General features: G+C 29.9%; 1 protein-coding gene across 2 annotated transcripts in view; it reads left to right on the top strand.

Annotated features, from left to right (window-relative positions):
- Tk (tachykinin) overlaps window positions 1-21,411 on the top strand; it is a 42,207-nt gene that overhangs the window by 15,133 nt on the left and 5,663 nt on the right. The window lies entirely within an intron of this gene.

The following is a 21,411-nucleotide window of genomic DNA, read 5'->3' as shown; positions in this document are numbered from 1 at the left end:
GTATAATCCTTATTATTATTATAATTATTAATGTCATTATTTGTTAGTAACGAACAAGAGAGGCAACGCACTTATAACCTTTACACAACGGTAAAGCTGCTCGAGGAAATTGGTTTTAGGCGACCATGCATAGAAAATAGAGTTACAATGTAATCGTTGTAGATAGATACCACATAGTCTACTATGTACGTTATATCTCGAAGAGAATGTCGTGCATGAATCATGTATGGTAACAACGGTAATACTTCCTACGCATTTCTCGCACGCACATGACACTTTCTCTCTCTTTATACGCAGTGATAAGTGACCCGTTCAATTGCAAAAGTTTCATTCGCGACGATGTTTATAAATAATAAATGTGATAAATATTGATCCTAGTCAACGTCACAAACCACATTGTTTTTATAACGATCTAAAAACATAACTAGGATGTCGATGAGCTGAGATTAAAAAAAAAGGGAAAAAAAAAGAAAAAGAAAATGACAGAGGAAGAAACGGGGGGAGAGAGAGGAGAGGAGAGAGAGAGAGAGAGAGCGAAAAAAAATTCCTTTTATCCCTTTCCCTTTTTTTCTTCCCTTTTATTCGTACATATGGTAGCTTTGATTCGGTCTCAATAAAGGAGCAAACTCTTTGAAAGCTTTTAAAAAAATGTGAGAGTTAAGAGGATACCGTCGCTGAATAATATTACGTTGGGAAAATTAAAAAAAAAATATACAAGAGAAAAGAAAGAAGAAAGAGGAAAGAAGGGGAAAAAAATTATAAATGAAGAATAAGTGTGGTGTCCTGCGCTCTGGGATGTTCTAGTTTTACAATTTAATTTTGCGTCGTGAAATTGCCGAAGGAGCCGCTAAATTAGAATCAAGCAGTTATGACTGGAAATCGAGTTTCTAACGCGAGCAACTCCGACACTCGTTGTCCCCACAGGGATCCGTCGAGATCCTGACAAGTAACCCTTAATGAATCGACGCACGTTTCGAAATACAACTTTCGATTAAAATCATTCTGATTTCTAAACGCGACGATTTTCGATTCGTATGAAAACATTTATTTACTGAGAAATTCAAATCATTCAAATTTCATCCTTATCGAACCGCCAGGTAATGTTGCCAAACTTAATTTTTTTGTTCTGTTTTATTTTATTTTGTGTATTCAATATTTATGTTAATGCAATGTTTATAAACATGATTTAAAAATTAATTAAAAATTAAATAAATAATATATAATTAAATATAATAAAATTATAAAATATAATTATATATATTATATAATTATATAATATAATATAATATAATAATATGATATAATATATAATTTAATTATATATATTATATAATTAAATTCAAATAATTTAAAAATGATTAATAAACTAATTTTTATTTATAATATTAATACATTAAAATTTACGAAATTTCTTCGGAATTGGTTGGTAAATATACTGCAGTATAATATTCTTGAAGTGAAAGGGATTTATATGTTTTTTCATTTTGCTTTTCGAAATTCAAAGATTTTGTGTCTTTCTTCGAGAATAAAAATTGTGAAATTTTTCTTTAATGAAAAATTTGAACCGGAAATTTGAATCAAAATTTAGGTTATGGATACTTTAACTATTATCTATGTGGCATAATTTTTTCTACATTTCTTAGTTTTCCTGCATTTATTATAATTTTTTACCAGCTTTTGTTTCCTATTTTGATATATTTTATTCTTTATTTTTTGATTTTGATTTTTTTTTTATAACTTCGATCCAAAGAAACATAAAAAGGAAAATATATCATGTTTATCATCTCTTTTCTTATTCGTACTAGAATAAAAGATAATTAATTATATCTAGATTATTATAGGATTTTAGATAAATTCATTATTCCTCCTTTTGATTTTTTAGTAATTTTGTTTATTTTCCTTTTATAAACATAAATTCGATATATTACTTATAATTAGCAAGACTAATTTGTTATTTTTTAGAAAAAGAAAAAGATTCTATCAAAAGTTGATATTTGTATGTATCTACCGTGAGAACATGAGTTTGTAAGATAACAAAGATAAGAATGAAATAATACATGATAAGACAATAGATGCAGCAAAATTTGATCGGTAGGATTTGATAATTCATGTAACATGTCAGTATGACCAAACAATGATCGTTAGCTCGATGTTTGTTTGTGAGAGAAAAAAGATAATAGGATTGTTGAATTATGTTTCAACTTTTAAAAGTTATTATCAAAGGAAATCACGTTAATGCTATGATAAGACAAATTTTAATTCGGTTTTTTATTTAAAAAATCAATGCTATCAAATGAATGCAATTAAATGTTTCAATATTATTACGTTAATTAAATGTTTAATATTATACGAAAGGCAAAGAAACTTTATTGTTTGCATTAGTTACAAATTTAATGTTGTTTAAACAAAATTCATATTGGACGAAATTTTATCTATGATAGATAACGTAAAGGTTAAAGGTTAAACTATATAATGTTGATTTTAAAGCACATTATATTTCTATGAAAGTTTTCATTAAAGCGAGGTGAATAAATCTCATCTACTCTTCTAACAATTATAAATCGCTTGTAAATTATGATCTCCATCGTAAATCTGACAAGCCATCGAGTTCTTCTAAGCTACCGATATGCATAGATATCGTGCTTTATTAAAACATCATAGGGATATTGTTGCTACCCACGTAATTAATTTAAACGTCATACCTATACCTTTCATCCTTTGTAGTTCGAAACATTTTTTTTAGCATAAATCAAGTGTGAAGATAACGAAAAAGACATTCGCTCGATTTCCTGGATAATTACACTTATGAAAATCTAAACAAAAGAATGAATTAAAACAAATAAAATAACATTAGACAATTAATTGATTACTTTTGTGATATTTGTTTTCTTTTTCTTCTTCTGTTTTCTTTTTTCTTTTTTAACGAAAGTAAAAAAAAAAAAAATAAAATTATGTCTACATTACATTTTTTTCTTTGCATTAAACTTTTCTTTTTTATTGTTTCCAATTGACAATCTTCATAAGAGTCAACGCTTTAATAACAAAGATCAAAAGATAAGAGATACAAAGATTAAAAATAGAGCGAGATAGCTGGTCTTTAAAGTTCGCGGAAGAGAGAAAAAATAGTGAGAGATCGGCATCATACCCCGAAGCAACTTCTTTCGTTTTAAAGCTTTTCCAACGGTTTCGAATGAAACGTGTATATTCGTTTGACTTTCACAACAAAGGAGAAAGTCGAGTTGAGTATTTTTCCATTTATTTTTTTGTATCTATTTTTCTCTCTCTTCCTCTCTCTCTCTCTTTTTTTCCCTCTCTCTATCTATTTTTTTCTTTTTCTTATTGTTTTTTTGTTTCATGCTCCTCTCGTCCGATTTTATTCTCGATGGATTCTGTTTCCATTGCGATTCCTTCGGGTTAATCTTATATCACTCTTTTGTTATTTCTCTCTATTATCTGCAAAATCAATCCTTTTTCTATATAGGACGACGTTATAATACCTGGGAAATTACCACCTGAATCAATTTGGTCAAGCTTTTATGTAGGATACGTTAAGAACAATATAAATAAATTCCTTAAAATTATTTAGATATGGCTGGTCGATCATACAGTAATAAGAACAAATGATTAGTCATAATGTTGAGAACCATACGAATATTCTTTTTTTCTTCTTTTTTGTTTTTTCTTTTTTTTTTGTTTTTTTTTTTTTAAGCTTTTGCGTTTCCATGCTTTAAAATATCAGGAAAGTTGACAAATATGTATTTAAATTCGATGGCACGTCCGACAATGCGAAAATAACACTGGAATTGTCCGTGATCACGCAAGATTTAAGATCACGATACAAACTACAAGACAACCACTATAAACTAGATTACTTTTTTCCTCTGAGTCCTCGACCTAGGAAATTGTAAAATTTCAGGATTAGATGTTTCCCGTCAAGCAGACGTAGACTCTTGGAGTTTCTCATTTTTCTCATTTTCCTTCGGTCATTGTCCCCGAAAACACATGCTGTTCCTTATCATAAAATAGCAAGATGTATAACTGTAGAGGGTGAATCATTTGACGTTTCTTAAAATATAAATTACTACGTCATTTGTAACCACTAAGGACAATTTTTCTGATACATACTGAGGACTCGAAATCTTTGAAAAATAATGATTATTTTTTTCTTTTTCTTTATTTTATTTATTTGTTCTTTAATATTTTTAATAGAAATATGAGTTGACACGTCCTTGCACGTCATTGTTGCTTTTTGATTTTTCGCAAAATATTTTTTTTTTTAATTTATTCTTACATTTCTTATACAAAGAATCTTTCGAATGAAGAAAAAAATACAAAGGAAATGTGATATCATTGCCGATGAGTTAAGCTTTGAAATAGATATGTGATATCTGATCGGAATTATGAAACTTCGATGATTATAACGTATACTATGTTTGCTCATATGATCCCGACGAGCTCTTGCGATAAATACAATCGATTTGACAAATTTCTTTTAACAACTTATTGCAAGGCGTACATTATAATAATATTTGTTAAAATCTGTATGTGTAAGTAAGGAAATTTTAAACGATGTCATTAATTTTATCTTTTAACCATTTAAAAAATTTAATTTGTTAAAATATTAATTTTTTACTATTCAAAATAAATACCTATTATATTTGTTTGGAATATGATTTATTACTTTTATTCGTTAATTAATTTGACACTTATATAAACAATATTTTTAATATTAATTCAACGAGCATAATACAATTTATCTTTATTTATTTTCAAATTTTACAAATATAGAATTAAGAGAGCAGTATATTACATAATCAATAAAATAATTTTTTTCGATATTTTATATAGACATAAGACTAAAAATCATTTTCGGTTAATCGCTTTGCATGTTTCACATTCATATATGTAAATAATAATAAACTTTCTGTCATTATCGTGTTGTAAAAAAAAAAAGAAAAAGAAAAGGAAAAAAAAAGGAGAAAAAGAAAAAAGGTGAACTATTTCGAGTATAACCAATTGTTGGTGACGTTCAAATCGATGGATAATCGTCGTTTTGACTTCCAAAGCAATTCGGTAACATGTCTGCCAAGAGATTTTCGTTAATTATTCTGCATTATCGAGATCTTGTCGTTTATGGGTTTAACCATGACACTTTAAAAACATCGATGTAGTACGTAGTTTTATTCAGAAAAAAACATTTATTTTTTCAAGAATAATTTTTTAATTTTATACTGAAGATCGTTTCGGAAAAAGGAAAAAGGATCACTTTCATATGATTAACTTATCTTTTGAAGATTAATTAAATTTATTTTTCTTCTTTTTAAATAAACACTATAGAAATATAAAGAAAAAATAAACACTATAAAAATTTAAAGAAATTGTTTATATTAAATAGACTAAAATCCTACAAGTAATTTATTTCTTTTATTAAAAATAATGGATGATTTTAAAGTCATACAGAAATTGTAATTTGTTAATAATGAAGCGTCTCGTTTAATAGTCTCGTCAAAACATGCAAGTACTCGCAAACAACTTGTTCTTTCCACTACGTACGAATTTTGTTCCTGTTGCTTTATGACTTTCATAGAGTTTTTCTCGTTTACGAATATTAATGTGGCAGTGCTCGATTTAAAATAGCTGCTAGTCGCACGGAAAGTTTAGAAGGCCTGTTTCTCTTTAATGAGAGTGGTCGGAAGAGTTAAAAAAAAAAAAAAGAAAGAAAGGAAGAGAAGAAACAATTCCAATTGTTTCTTTCTTCTCACTCTCAACTTTCTATTATTTTTTTTGCGTTTGCAACCCAACAGGATGCATAAAAGAACTTTTGAAAAAGATCGAATCTTTCTTTTCCTTTCTTGTATTTATTTGATTGGCCAATAAATAATGTAATAGTTTGTTAGTATTGTATGATACATTTAAATAAACGATAATAATATTTTTACTTGAAAATTTTCAATAAATATACTATTATTATTTATTTAAATATGTAATATTAATAACAATTTAATATTATATAATAATTTGAAGCTAATATTAAACGAAATTACTTTCTATTTTCCTGAAAAAACAAAAAGAGAAAAAGAAAAAGAAAAAGAGTACAAGGAAAGAAAAAAAATTCGGATATATCACTATCAGAAAATCTTTTCTCTCACGGGAAATACAGACAGGATATCAGAATTTTTTCTTCCATCTTCTTTCTTCATTATAATCTGTCCGTTCTTACGAATGACGAATGCGTCTTAAACGATACGCGAGTTCTGATTATAATTTCTATATAAATAAAATTTAATCAGGTTTGTAATGAGAAATGATCTATCTTTGTTATACTATTATTCGTAAATGCTTCCAAGACATTGTTACAGCATTTAATTGATCGATTCAGAAAAGTATAATAATGATTTTTAAGTGGTATCGATAATAAAAAAAAATCATTTTCTTTTTATCTATTTATGAATAGTCGATTTAATATTTTATTTTATATTTAGTATTTAATATTAAATATTATTAAAACGTTAAAATTTAATAATGTTTGTTAATTAATATTTAATAATATTTAAAATACAATATATACATATATAATATATAACTATATAATAAATAATATATATATAATATATTACATATATATATTATATATATATATATATATATATATATATATATATAAAAGAAATAAAAAAGGCAAAAACAAAAAATTTTGCTTTTTTTGATTTTGTTGAAAAAATAATATTTATACTCGATTGAAAAGTAAGACTTCATAGAAATATATCCCTTTAGGAACGATTTTCTTATTCTCGAACGTAACACGTAAATGCATTTACGTGTATATATATTTTATTCCGTTGGGACAGAGCAAGCATACTTTTATTTTTACAATGGTACGCGTATATTTCTATCATTGTCGATTCTATCCTTATTCGACGTATTCCCAGTTTCAGGATGGACATACGCGTAGGATTTTACGTTTCCCCTTTCTCCATCCCTATCCTGTTCTCATTCCAGTTCCTGAAGGTTGTTTAAATTTATCGTAGAACGACGAGAATTTAAATCCGATCAGCTGTTTTTCTCTTTTTTTCTTTTTCTTCTTTTACCATAAACTACTTATTAATCGCGATAGTTTAAATATCCTTTCACAACATTTTTCGTCAACATTTTCTTGATACATCTTCATCGGAGATAAAACTATGTTAATTAAATTATATAAATTATTAATATATCAAAATGATTTAGATTATGTATTTATTTAAATTTTTCTTCGATATCTCTACTTTTATTTGTAAATTAATTATATTTAAATTATAACTAATTAAATAAACTTATTATTAAAATTATTCTAAATCATTACTCATTAATATGTTTCTTTTATTTTAATAATAAATAATTACTTGTAAGAAATGAAGTTTAAAAACTCGGAGATATACTTTAGCGAACATCGAAATCGATGTAAAGTTTCGTATTCATAATTGTAATTCATGAATGTCTCTTTCACTTTTCTCTTTTTCTTAGTTGTTATTATTTTGATCATCATAGATCTAAAAAGGATCTAAAAACAACGAGTTTTGTATTTCTATGATCACTACTAGCTCGATATATATGTACAATATAACAAATACATATAATATTATATATGTGTATGTATATATATAATTCCAACTTATTTTTTTTGTAAAAGTTTAATTGGAGATTATGGGCGCCTTGAGTTAGTTAAGAGAAATTATGTTCTTCTTACTTTTTTGAAGAAGTAAAGAAATAAGAAAGAAAATAAAAGAGAGGCAAAGGAGAAAGGAAACAAGAACAATGGATTCGTTTCTTTAAGGCTTCTTTTTACTTTTGTTGAGATAATTCATTTACGATTAGCTCAGATAAAGATATGAAAATGACATGTTTTGTTAATTTTATAATATATATATAAAAGAATACAATAAGGATGACACGATTTTTATACTTTTTCTCATTTTTGTTGTGCTAATATATTCGTGTTAATTAATCACAAGGATAATTAAAAAATGAAACCTTTTTGCTAATATTAAAACAAAATTAATTACTCTTTTTTAAACATTCCTTCTCACTTTTGTTGAGTCAATACATTATTGATTAGTTAAGACAAAGTTATTAAAGTTGCTTTAATAAACGTTTTTGAAATGTTCTATCGATTTTATATATATATATATATATATATATATATATATATATATATATATATATATATATATATTAAAGAATAGAAAACGCATTTATACACACACGCGTGCGCGCGTTCTTTGATGTTGAAACTAATTTAAACAGTTTGATACAACATCGATTTTACCAAATAAATATTTGGCAATTTTTTTTATTACATTTATAAACTACTCACGCAGGATATTACTCAGATAATAACGAACGATCCCAACAAAAACGAGTTTCGTTGGTACGCCCACATGTAAAGAGGAAATAAGCTACGTTTAATAATGATTTTCACGATCGATTGCCGAGCAGCGTTCGTACGGGTGTCTTATTTACTGAAAAATCAAGATTACGCATCGTTGGAACGTCAAACGTATTGAAGCTTTTATCGCTATCTCGTCGGCGATGTACAATAGAACGTATTTACGATGTACTGGGTGGAAAAAAAAGAAACGAAAAGAAACAGAAAAAAATTCACGGCAACGGTGCTTACATATGCTTGCACGTACATTTTATTTTACCTGCGGTTTTTCTTTTAAAAGGTTGTAAATTGAATGCACATTTACGTAGATAAAATGCATCACTTATTCGTTTATCTCGTGAGTTAGACGAAAATACAAGGCGAAGAAAATCCGAGGAGTGAATCTGTTATTTTCTTTTTTTTCATTTTTTCGTTCGAAAGCTTTGTAATACATCGATCGAAGAAGTCGTTTAATTCTCAATCTTTTTTCTCTTTTCTTTTTAAACGTGCCGCTATTTAACTTATACATATATATCATATTATATTATTATTTATTTATTATTATTATTTTTATATAATGTATTTGTTTCATTTAATTTGCACTTAAACATTTCGATCGAAGAAATTGTTTATTTTATTTTTTCTTTCTTTTTTTGTATTATCGTTATGACGATATTTATCGCAGTTATTACGACGAGCTAGACGAATCGTGGGAATTAATTAAGGTTAAATAATATTCGCGATCACTTTAACCGGTCGAGGGCGATGCCAACTCGTCGTTAGATATTTTCTTATTGCAGCTTCCTCACTCGGAAAGTTTTTAATATCGTTCGTGAATGTAGATCGCGCGATGACGTATCCGTTTGATGTCATTCACGTACTGCTTTGAATTTGCTGTATTTTGTTTTATTTTATTGTTTTTTTTCTTCTATTTTCTTTCCTTTTTATTTTTTCGTTCTCTACCGACGTGACAACGAATGGTATTCGGGCTGTTGATGTACCTATGTTTTTTTATTTTTTCCACTCGATTACACTTTAATATTTCCGTTAAAAACGAACGGAAAAGTCCATTAATAACGCACGATAACAATATCGTTATCGAAAATTTAATGATCGAAATTACTTATAATAGTGGACATATCATTTTTTTACCAACTCCATTTGTTGAAATAAAAAAAAAGATTCAAAAAATTATTTCGAAATTAGCTGATAGTCGATAATTAATTGTTAATTAACCAGTTTCTAATTGTAATAACGTTATACGATTCATTCATTAATAATAAATTAGCAGGAAATATTAGGACGAAATGATCGTATCAGATTTATTTTGCTTACTCTTCTGAAAGAAATAAAGTTATGAAGAAAGAGAATACATATCTCTATTGTCCAATTCGAAGACAGAAATCTTGTAAGAAAACAAGGCAGGGATCGTAGTAACCAAAGCTTCGCGAATGTTTACCTTTTTTTCTAGTACCTCCGAAAGATCGATTCTTTCAAGGACGTTTCGAGTAACGTGTTTTTGAATCATGCGTGTGCGTCAATACTCGTTTCTGTATTACGTAGAAATTGTAATTTTACGAAGTTTTGTATCATAAATAACTATTTTATTCAATTAATAAATTAATATTGATTTATACAATAATTATTTTTATTATCACCTGTGAAATTCAAACATTAAAACTCGTAATAATATTTGAAGTATAATGAGCTTGTACGATGACAATGTATATATATATATATATATATATATATATATATAGAATTAAATCGTAGAATAATTAAGAAAAAAAGAAAAAAAATCAATCGTTAAATATCTTTTCGAAAGATTCCAGAAGCGATTATTTGTTTTTATCAAAAATAAAATCTCTCATGTTATAATTTTATTTCATATTTTCAATTTATTATTTTTTTTTTATTTTTAACGAAAGCACAATCTTGAAGTTACAATCTTGGTTATATTTGTATTGTACATTTCGAAAATTTATAAAGGAATTTTTTTCACGTAAAGTAAAACTCAGGATTTTCCTAACGATTTGAGACATCCCCTTTAAGTATTTAGATAACGTTCTCCATGTCGTTATCATATTTCTGAAACAATCACGGAGACTCATATATGTAAATGGGAGAATGATAAATGGGAGAAAGTAAGAAAGTTGAGATTTCGAAGAACGTATCCTGAAGGTGTAACGAAATAAGCTGAACGAGTTTAAAGTCAGTAACAAAGCTTTTAAATTCCTCACGTTTCGTTTAAACCAAAATAATTATTCTCATGATATTTCTTGCCAAGCAGAAACTATCAAATTGAGATGTAATGTAAATTCAAACAAACCCGCGAATCTAAACCAATTCAGTAGTTAATCATTATTACTTTAGTTAATTGTCAGGGATAAAGAAGAAAGAGAAAAAAAAGAAAAAAAAATAAGAAAAAGATAATGAAATTTAGAGTATAATATTTTTTATTATGTTTCTTTTTAATATTTTGTATTATGTTCGACATCCCTACAAAATTATCTTCCAGATCGAATTGCATATTAAATATTTAGACCGGTATGTAATTGATCGATTAAACGAAATGTAAAATTACGTTGGAGATTAAAATACATTGTATAGATATGATAAATAGTATATTTAAAAATTATCAGAAAAGCTTAAAATTCCAAGATGAATTAAATCTACTATCAATTACAATTCAAGATCTAATTCATTCGATATTTCCGATCAAGTTCTCGCTTCTGATCGATACATCTTCCGATGTTATGCGCGTCATCACACAATTAGGATCGATATAAAATAATTCTCATTTCCTTCATAGAACAAAGAACGTGATAAAAACGATAAAAATATCATCCATAATCCGACGAACAATCACATTCGTCTCTCCTATGACAAATCTTGTTACCTGGACATTCGATCTCCGGTCGCCAAATGGGACTAATGAATTTTTGAACATAGGTAACGTTGTACCTATAGCCATTATCCTCGTTACCCTTAACCTGACAACTGATATTCGAGGAATTCTTGAAAAGAGTCAACGGTGGTCCAGTTACATCATCGGGTGGATATATTAAAATCTTCTCGAAACTCGTTTTACCAGAACTATTCTTTGGCTTGACAATCCTAAGATCAACCGAATTACCTGGCCACTCCTTTCGTGAAACATTATTCATTTTGATAGGTCCCCATAATTCTTGAACGCTCGTTTCACTGTCGTACCGACATTCCTGGTATACACGATTCTCATTCAAAGTTTTGCTCTCTAGATTTCCTTTTCTATTACCGAAAGATCGATCCACAGTTTTGACCCTATCGCAAAAACCCTTGAGCATCCTAATAGAATCCTTTTCAAGTTTTTTTTTCGACTTCGTATCGTGTCTCCTTTCGTGTCGTTTCATGGATCTTCTATAACGATCGTACGGATAGCTAGACGGTAAGGTTTCACGAAAGAACTCTCTACAATCACAATCATCGTTTTCTTCGATTTCGTTTGGTCGAAACGAAGAACGAACGTCAATCGTTCTTTTCGGTGAAACTCTTGGCTCAACGAAGGACGAATCTTTTCCAGACGGATAAGATTCGTCAGTTTTCCTTCTAGTTTTATCATGACGACAGTAGATATCTCGCATGATCTTTAAATTGCTAGACAATTTCTGGTAATCCTCGCTAACTTCTTTCAAACGTTCGTTACATTTCTTCCAATGATCAAGAAACGGTGTTTCTAGGGATAAATCCTCCTTCTTTTTGCTGATATTTTCTACAGGTTTATCTGGCGAATCGATTCGAAAATTGTTACTTGGAAGAGAACTCGTATGTAAGTAATTCTTATCCTCTAGATATTTCTCGTAGTTCGTCGAAATGTCGCATTTTTGACGAACCTGAAACTGCTTACGATTTTCAGGACAACAGCAGCAGTCATTGCATTTTGTATTATTTTCCTGTTCGTTGTTGGAGCAGCAACATTTCATTAATAGTTTTCCCTCCTTGCTTCGTACCAACTTACACAGCTTTCGATTTCTTATATTATCGATTTTTTCGTTCTCACAAATATAACATAAATCTTTATCTTTGCTAAGATCGCTCGTTTTTATACATTTTGGCTCGTAATGTACTTTCTTTTCAATGAAAGACGATTTATCGTTTTTTTTAAATGACCTTGGAACTTGACAAGATGTCCTTTCGGAAATTATTGGCATCTCCACTAAGTTTTTATCGAAGGTAACTCCTTTGGTCGATTGTGTAGAAGAGAGACTGGTAAAACTTCGAGAGGGAGGATATCGTGACTTGGACTTGGTACATGATGCATCTTTAAAAATCCAATCGAAGTTTTTCTCGCAAATTTTCTTTCCTTTTCTCTTAGACGACGACAGAACGTCTTTCTCGTAGTTGAAATTTCTCGATTTGTTTGTTTCCTCTTCGCAAGAACAGGGTCCGTTGAGCCGAGGACAATATTGGTTATTGGTCGAACCACTGAAATTACTACCGCCGCTCAATCTCTTCTGAAACGAGCTCTCGTTCATTTTATTGAGGTAACGATGGACCTCCAACTCCTTTCTACTGTTCACCGCTGCTGCTTCCTCGTGATTGAGGTTAGGGTCGAAGCGTGGATTTATGTAAATTGAATCGGTCGATCGTTTTCTCAAACTCTCCTCGAAACTATCCCTTTGAACTTCGAGTCCCCTTCGAGTCTCCAAACGATATACCTTGTCTTTCGATCTTGGAACTCGTTGATCAATTCCAGTATCAGGCCAGTCGTGAATGACCTTGATATCGATATTACCTGGATAGTCTCTTGTCAAATCCCTTTTTATATATCGACTATACGATTTTGGAGAAACCAGACGACTAAAATGACGTCTGATTAATCTCGAACCTGGATATGTCACAGAACGATGTGATTTGTTCACGCATGGATGACCAGAAAGTGGCTGGATGTTGCAGTCAACATCTGTCCTTTCCAATGGGTAACAGGGTTCTCTGTGATCCTTGTTTTTTTTCCTTCTAGGTCTTGCCTTTCTGTATCGTGACCCGAAATCTTGCTTAGCTCGGGAGGACTTCATCCTTTTTCCTTTGACATTTCTAACCGAACGTCTGACATTCTCGAATTCTCTAACAGAGCTGCTTCTATAATCGTCGTCGCTGCTGATTTCACGACAATAATTACTTTGGATATACCTGAAGTAATTCAAGAAGTCTTCTCTCTTTAAATTCTCAGTCGCCTCTGTTCTTAATTGTTTTTCGTAATTGTCAAACCATCTGATTTCTTCCTCACAATCGCCGTTCTCTTCTTTTTCGAAATGAGTCACCTCTATTTTTGGTTGGTCCATCGACATTTTTAATTAATTCTCCCCGAAGAAAGTTTGTAACGTCCATCAACTGACTTCTCTACAAGATTCCATCTTTTTGGGTATCCTTTAAGGAACATTCTTTCCTTGATTAACATAAAATTTTTTGGATTGTGGTTATGAGGATTGCTGTTAAGATCAAGAAGGTGCGTATTAAGCTTTGAACAGACGGTTGTGATATTAGGTTATGCATATGTATGTTTGACGTTGAATTGATCAAAATTCGATTTTTTATTCGATATTTGTTATCCTTATTTTAATAAGATAATTAAAAATTAAACAATTACTTTTAGATATTTCATTTGTCACATACGTATCATTTGTCAAGTATTATTAATAATTATTATACTTAATATGTGTATATATATATAAAAATTAGAAAAACATTTTTTAGTTTAAAAATGATTTTTTTAAATTAATTCTTACTTGTTGCATAAAATGTATCTATTGTGTTATTAAGAATTATTGTGTTTTTAAGAACCCTTCTATGAATATAGACCAACGATTGCAAAATGCGTCTTACCAGTAATCGTTCGTCGACGCGTGCCGTAACCTATAAAAAAGGAATCCCACATCCTTGCTATAAAAAAAAAAACAAAGAATAAAGAATAAAAAAAAGAGAACATCTAATGTAGAACATAATGTGAAAAGTGTATGAAAAGAAAGTTAAGATGTTCCTGAGTTCATTGAATTCACCATGAAATATCGAACGGCTCGAAGAAGAATGAAAAATAAAAAAAAAATAAAATCGATATCGAACTTTTTTAACAACTTTCCAAGTCGATTACTCGAAGATTAACACGTGAATAAATGGAAAGTTTCTTTTCGAAACGAGCTTTTTTTTCTTTTTCTTTTTTATGTGAAAAAGAGAATCCAAATGAAAAATCAAAATGAGAATCCAAAACGAAAATCCAAAAGAAATTTGAATAAATATTGAGTAGATATTTTAGCAAAAGATAAACTTGATTTATTAAATTTTTTATCATAATTGTCTAACGCGAAACTATCAACTCTGACAAATGAAAATAACTTGATAAGCTAACGTCAGTTTTCTTTTTCTTTTTTTACAGTTTTTAAATCTTTCTTGATAAATTTTTCCTACAAGTGATCAATCAGAACAATTCTATCAATCTTCTTTTTTATCCAAGCTTTCATAGAATTAAAATGTAATATTAGAATTATGAAAAAAATTTCGTTGGTTATGTTCGTTAGTGAGCGAACCTTATAAGCCAAGTGACATTTAACCCTACAACCGGAAGATGAGGTGACCTTGTTGACGGTAAAGGTAAAGCTCACCTGTTCGATAAATATGTAAGCTATTTTCTATCACTCAGGTATAGTAAGATACAAGTACATGAGGAACAGCTTGGAACTCTTTTACTTTTAGTTTTGTAGGTACACACACAAACACATACATAAAATATATATCGGTAATCAGTCAAGGAGACCTCATTTATATATAACTATATTGCTGCATGTACTTATATATTTACCATCTATATGTATTCACATATGACGTAAATTATATATAACACATATATCGTACATGTCATAATTTGCTCTATACTTAAATCAAGTTTGAAACATGTTGCAATGTTACATGTTAACACTTGGTTAAAAAAAAAAAAGAAAACCACGAAAGACTAACTTGTCCCTTGTCGATTTCTTTCTCAAGATCATAAAAAGGCTCGTTTTGCGATCGCTTACGAGCACTTTTTGAGATAAATCGTTTCCGCTGATCGACCACTTGTTCGATAAGTATAAAATACCCAACTTCAACTATTACGTACGTACTCGAGAGACAGAGAGTTAAGTACTATAGATAAAGATCATTCTTAATTTCTGCTACGTGGTCAACTGGGAGAACGTAAGCGAAAGATAAGATTGATTGCCGTTTACTCGAAAAAGGAGCAACGAAATGTAGTGATGCTCTACGAGAGTGTTTTTAAATCTTGCCAAGCTATAAAATGGTGTATGTGTTCAACATTACCCGAATGAGTGTGATTATAATTTGACAAATGTGTTCTTGGTATAGGAAGAAGATTAAAAAACAAAAAAAAAAAGATAAATAGAGACTGATACTCTTAGTATATTGTATTATTGTAATACTTTCTCTCTCTCTCTCTCTCTCTCTCTCTTTCTCTCTCTTTCTTTCTTTCTTTCATTCTTTCTTTACTTCTCTTTTTAAATAATTGTATCCGATTAAATCGTACCAAAGAATTCGTGTTTTAATCTGGACTACTGCTCTAGCGAAAATCGTTAACGAAATTAACTCGCCATTACGAGATCGAGAACAACGTTGTATCTGAATTGTTTGCGTAGCCGCTTTTCGTTCCTCATAGGTCGACTTTTAATATAATATATCTTGTTAATCGAGACGATATGTAATTATCTTTGCTGTATCCTAGGGTTAATTATATCTATCTTTCATGTCACTCGTTTTTTCGCGGATTTATATCTTTTATTATCTATACAACAATAGAAAAATAATTTGATCTTTCGATGAAACTGTATATAATTATTCTCACATGTCTCAACTTTTTCTTCCTCTGATCTTGAAGTTTCACCTAGTTAGAGAAAGTTCGTTTTCGTTGATTATTCGAACAAATATCGTGTTGGTATAAGTGTTTATGCGTTGGTGGATATGCAGAAGACAAGCAGCCGAAATTGCATACGAGGATTCCACCCTCGGCGATCCTCTCTATCTACCTACATTTCTGGTGTTCTGGAAATTTGATTCGGTCGAAACTCCCATCGCTATTCAATGTATGCCGCTAAAACGGCACATGTGCGATTTACTTGCTGCTCCGCAGTCACAAACGTATTTATCAGAGTTCTACCATCTAATTCTACCATGCTTTATGTTTCGTCATAAAGTCACGCCCTATTCTCTGTCTACATGGTGTTCTTCGTTCGCACGAAAAGGAATCCGTGATAATCGAATTATGTTCGGATTTAACAGTCCGCTTGATTCATCCCTAATGAGGGAGGGAGACAGAGAGAGAGAGAGAGAGAGAGAGAGAGAGAGAGAGAGAGAGAGAGAGAGAGAGAGAGAGAGAGAGAGAGAGAGAGAGAGAGAGAGAGAGAGAAAGAGAGAGAGAGAGAGAGAGAGAGAAAGAGAGAGAGCAAATTTTTTTCCTTGGAATATTAATTCAGGAAAAATGAAAGAATGAAAAAATTTCTTTAATTCAATATGATTCATTGAAATGTAAGATAAAATAAATGAAATTATCAAATTGTTAATTAAACGTTATTTAAATTAATTATTAAAAGTAAACCAATATACGTAATGTTTAGATAAAAATGAATTTAAGAAATGATCAAAGATCCAAACAATTTTTTACTTTTAATTATTAAAGTCTAAGTAACGAAGAAGATTAAAACGATAACCGGTAAAATTTGCATATTTTGGACGGTCATATCTTACATTTACAAGCAGACACGGGACTCTTTATCGAGCCTGGAAGCAATGAAATTCTTTTCTCGCGTTAACACCCTCTGCATTAGGTCTTACTTAGCCAGTTAATTTGAAATTAAAGTTAAAATATCGGCAATGTGGTAGGATTAAAATAAAATAATTATAAAACAAATATACTTGAACGATACGACGTAACTTTCATTATTTCTAGTAAAACTTGTTAGAGGAAGGTAAATAGATAATACGTAGACATATTTTAGAACTACGATCGATTGGCATCTTTTCTTTCTTCTTCTTTTGTTTTTATAGAACATTGGATCGAAGGGCAACTATTTTTCCAGAAAACGGTAGACAATGATTTATTGAAAAAAAGAAAAAAAAAGAAAGGAAAAGGAAAAAAGATGAAAAATCGAACTCGACACCATTTTCTCGAGACGAGTTAATGCGAACATAGTCCATGTTCTTCTCTGATGATAGGCGTGGGTGAATCAGGGAAACACGTATTATGCAAGACCTTCATACTATCTCTTTGCACGCATCGCTCTCGTTACATATACAAGCCATGTAAATACCAACGCAAACTTGCGAACAATGCGAACTAAAGATCTACATACGCTCACGGATGAATTATTTCTTCTCTTTTTATTTTTCTTTGATCTTCGTCGAATCACTGAAATATTGCTGAACATATATCCCTTTGCTATTTGTACCTTACAAAAGAATATATTCTTTCGAGAGGTACGTTGAAAAAGAAAAAATATTGCAACCTAGAGATTCATTCGAGCACCTAAATATTCTCTTTTCGATCTTTCCAATTGAATGATTGCACCAACTCTATGTCTACAATATATAGTATTCTCCCACTTGGTCGTTGAGCTAAACAAAAAAACAATTATTATTAATTATTTGATACATTGAGACATATTTGATACGTGGTTTATTAATAAAAATTATTATTTATAATTATTTTTTTATATAGTCTATTCCTTCGCATAGTATTGTACTCCTATATCGAACGAGGCTTGACATTCTTTAGAATGACATATTAATAATCTTTTATAACACAATTTTATATTTTCGTTAGAATAGATTATGTGAAACACAATATATATAAAAAAGAAAAATAAAGAGTATAAAAAAATGTTATGTTATAATAATTATTCTAATTCATTTATTTTTAATAATACAAAATATAAGAAACGAGTGATACGAACGAAATATTAATTAATTTATAAAATAATAAGCAATATAATAAAATATGATGTCGGCGAAAGTGAATAAATGCTTCAACTATAGCTTAGTTAATAGAACGAGGGATACTTTAGAAAAGAAAAAAAAAGAGAAAAAACCACAATGACGTCTATCGTGTTAGAAAATCCTGGATCGTCGACTTTAAAATCGAAGAGTCTGTTGGACAAACTCGCTTTCAGAACGATTATACGAGCGACCGGCCCGTAGTGAGAAACACAAGCTCTCACAACGAGCGCTTCTCTTACGGTGTTGTAATATCAGCGATGGTATCAATCGACTCCCCATTTCACCCTCTTTCATCCCTCCTCCATCTTTCTTTCTCGATAGAGTATCGAAGTCATCCTTTTTCTCTTCTATCTCTCTTCCTCTCATTTTCGCTCCGTTTATTCTACATGAGCAACGTAGCAAGCTACTCGAGAGTCCTCGAGTGCTCATGCTACTACAACCCTTATGTAAACTTCGTCTATGATTAAATTTTACACGAGAAATTTCGTCAATCCTAAAAATAATTCTAAACACAAAAGCAAAATACCGATGAATATTCGTCTAACGGTGTGTAATGGTTCTCTCTCTCTCTCTCTCTCTTTCTCTGTTTCTCTTCAGCTGCTTTAAATTTTCTCTTAAAACATGTTTCGAATAAAGATTCGATGATTCCATGATTACGATGTTACGTATGCGTGTTCTCGTGTTTAACGAGAACTTATATAATAATAAGGAGAAATTATTTTATGATTTCATTTAGAAGGTATCAGATTGACGATTTTTGAAGTGTTTCTTTCGGATAGAAATGTACGATGATTGAAAATGAAACTGATAGAGTTGATAAAGAAATATGTGTAATTATCAACTTCATTGTTTTCTTTATAAAAATAAATATATTCTTATTCGAATTTAAAGATAGAAATATAGTAATGTATATAAGAACTTTTGTATGTATGTGTATATATATACGTATAGAAACAAAAATAAAAATTCAGGGAAAATATAAAAAACTATGACTTCTTTTAGATATAAAATATTTGCGAAAAATTAAAATCCTAAATATTGATCAAAAATATTTCATCGGACATTCGGGGTATCATAACAGTAAAGAATTTCAAATGAAATAATCGACATGCGTAATTCGTGTGAAAACTTATGTTTTCTGCCTGTTGAATGTTATATAATAATTAGCGAACAACAAAGTGTGTTTTGTAAAAAAGTAAAAAAAAAGAAATAGGAAACAGAAGTTAAATCATTTTTTCTTTCGTATAATTTTACTATCTCATTTAGTCAAATTAATTAACTGTAGGTATAATTCGAGATAAAGAGAAAATAAGAAAAGTTCTCTTTTTGCGATATAATATATGTATGAACGTTTGTGAATATGATAATATTCGTGTTCTTTACTTTTAGAATTATATTATGCCCGATAAAAATTTTTTCAAATAATTTTTTTTAAATAGTCATGAGAGAGAGAGAGAGACAGAGAGAGAGAGAAGAGAGAGAGAGAGAAAGAGAGGAAGAAAAAGAGAGAGAGAGAAGGAGAGGAAGAAAGAGAGAGAGAGAGAAAGAGAAGGAGAGGAAGAAAGAGAGAGAGAGAGAGAGAGAAGGAGAGGAAGAAAGAGAGAGAGAGAGAGAGAGAGAGAAAGAGAGAAAAAGAAAGAAAATAGAGATTGATGAAATATGTAAGTAACTTAAATGTCAATTCGTCATTTCCAACGTTTGGAATAATTATGTATTTCACAAATTCTCTGGTTCGTTTAGTATTAGATTATGACGAAATGTCAACTCGACTTGTTGTTTTTTGTTTTTTCCTTTTATTTATACCACTACTAATATGACGATTTCTTGGAAATGTTTCATCTCGTGTAAAAGAAGGAAACGAAGAAAAAGAAAAAGAAAAAAGAAAGAACAAAAAAAAATTATGAATTTATCTTAGGTGACATAAAACATTCTTATATCTTGCGTAACTTCTCTTTGCAGGAACTTCATTTTATGCTTTGTGCACGTACAGAGATTATCCCATTGCATCGTACCGTTTCAAACGGAAACAGTAACGGTGTAAAGTCAGTCGTGATACAAAATTCATGTCGAAGAGAGAGAGAGAGGCAGAGAGAGAGAGAGAGAGAGAGAGGCAGAGAGAGAGAGAAAGACAGAGAGAGAGAGAGAGAGAGAGAGAGAGAGAGAGAGAGAGTTCTATGCATGAATAATGTTTTTTTCTTTTCTTTTTTTTTCTTCCTACGTTTATACTTCGTAAATATTTGCATGTTATACGACATGATAAACTTTCATCGGTTTTCTCATAGTCATTACAGCGTTGACATCGTCAAATCATATCTTTAAAATAAAGTCTGAGACAAAAGAGAAATAATATATTATATAAATTTATATAATAAGAAGATCATTAACTTGACCATGTAGTAGTACACTAAGGAGGGACAATCGAAATGTGGTATGTTTGACCCATCGATAAATTAATTAACACGTTAACGAGGTCAACGTGACTCTCATCCATTTTCGTCAAATGAGAGCTTCACGGATTCTATAATTTATAACTATAATAATAGTAATTTGTTAAATCACGTTCCTCGAATATTTCCACACTTATTCATGCTTAGGAAAGATCAACGAGAACATATTTATTCTTTCTTCTTTGGAAGGAACGTGAAAATCGAAGGAACGCGATTAAATCTATCGCGAAGTATCATTATCCTCTCGACGATGTTGGTTAAAAATAATTCACCGAATGAATCCAATCAGCGGAACGTCGGCTCTCGTTCATTGCTGCAAAAAGAAAAAAAAATAAAGGAAAAAGAGAATGAAAAAAGAAAAGAGAAAAAAAAATACACTAAGAGTCAACGCTTTAATTGCATGGATACGAACGAGTTCTTATAAAGATTCGAGCAGAAATATAAAAAAGAAAAGTAAAGTTATACATTCATCATGGATGTCAGATTTCTTTTCTTTTTTATTTTTTTTACAACAACATTCGCCACCGGTCGAATTAACTTCGACCC

The sequence above is a fragment of the Vespa mandarinia genome, chromosome 7 (assembly GCF_050613455.1).
Source record: "Vespa mandarinia isolate Hongniang chromosome 7, ASM5061345v1, whole genome shotgun sequence".
Lineage (NCBI taxonomy): Eukaryota > Metazoa > Arthropoda > Insecta > Hymenoptera > Vespidae > Vespa > Vespa mandarinia.
This window is presented reverse-complemented; position numbering and strand designations above follow the sequence as displayed.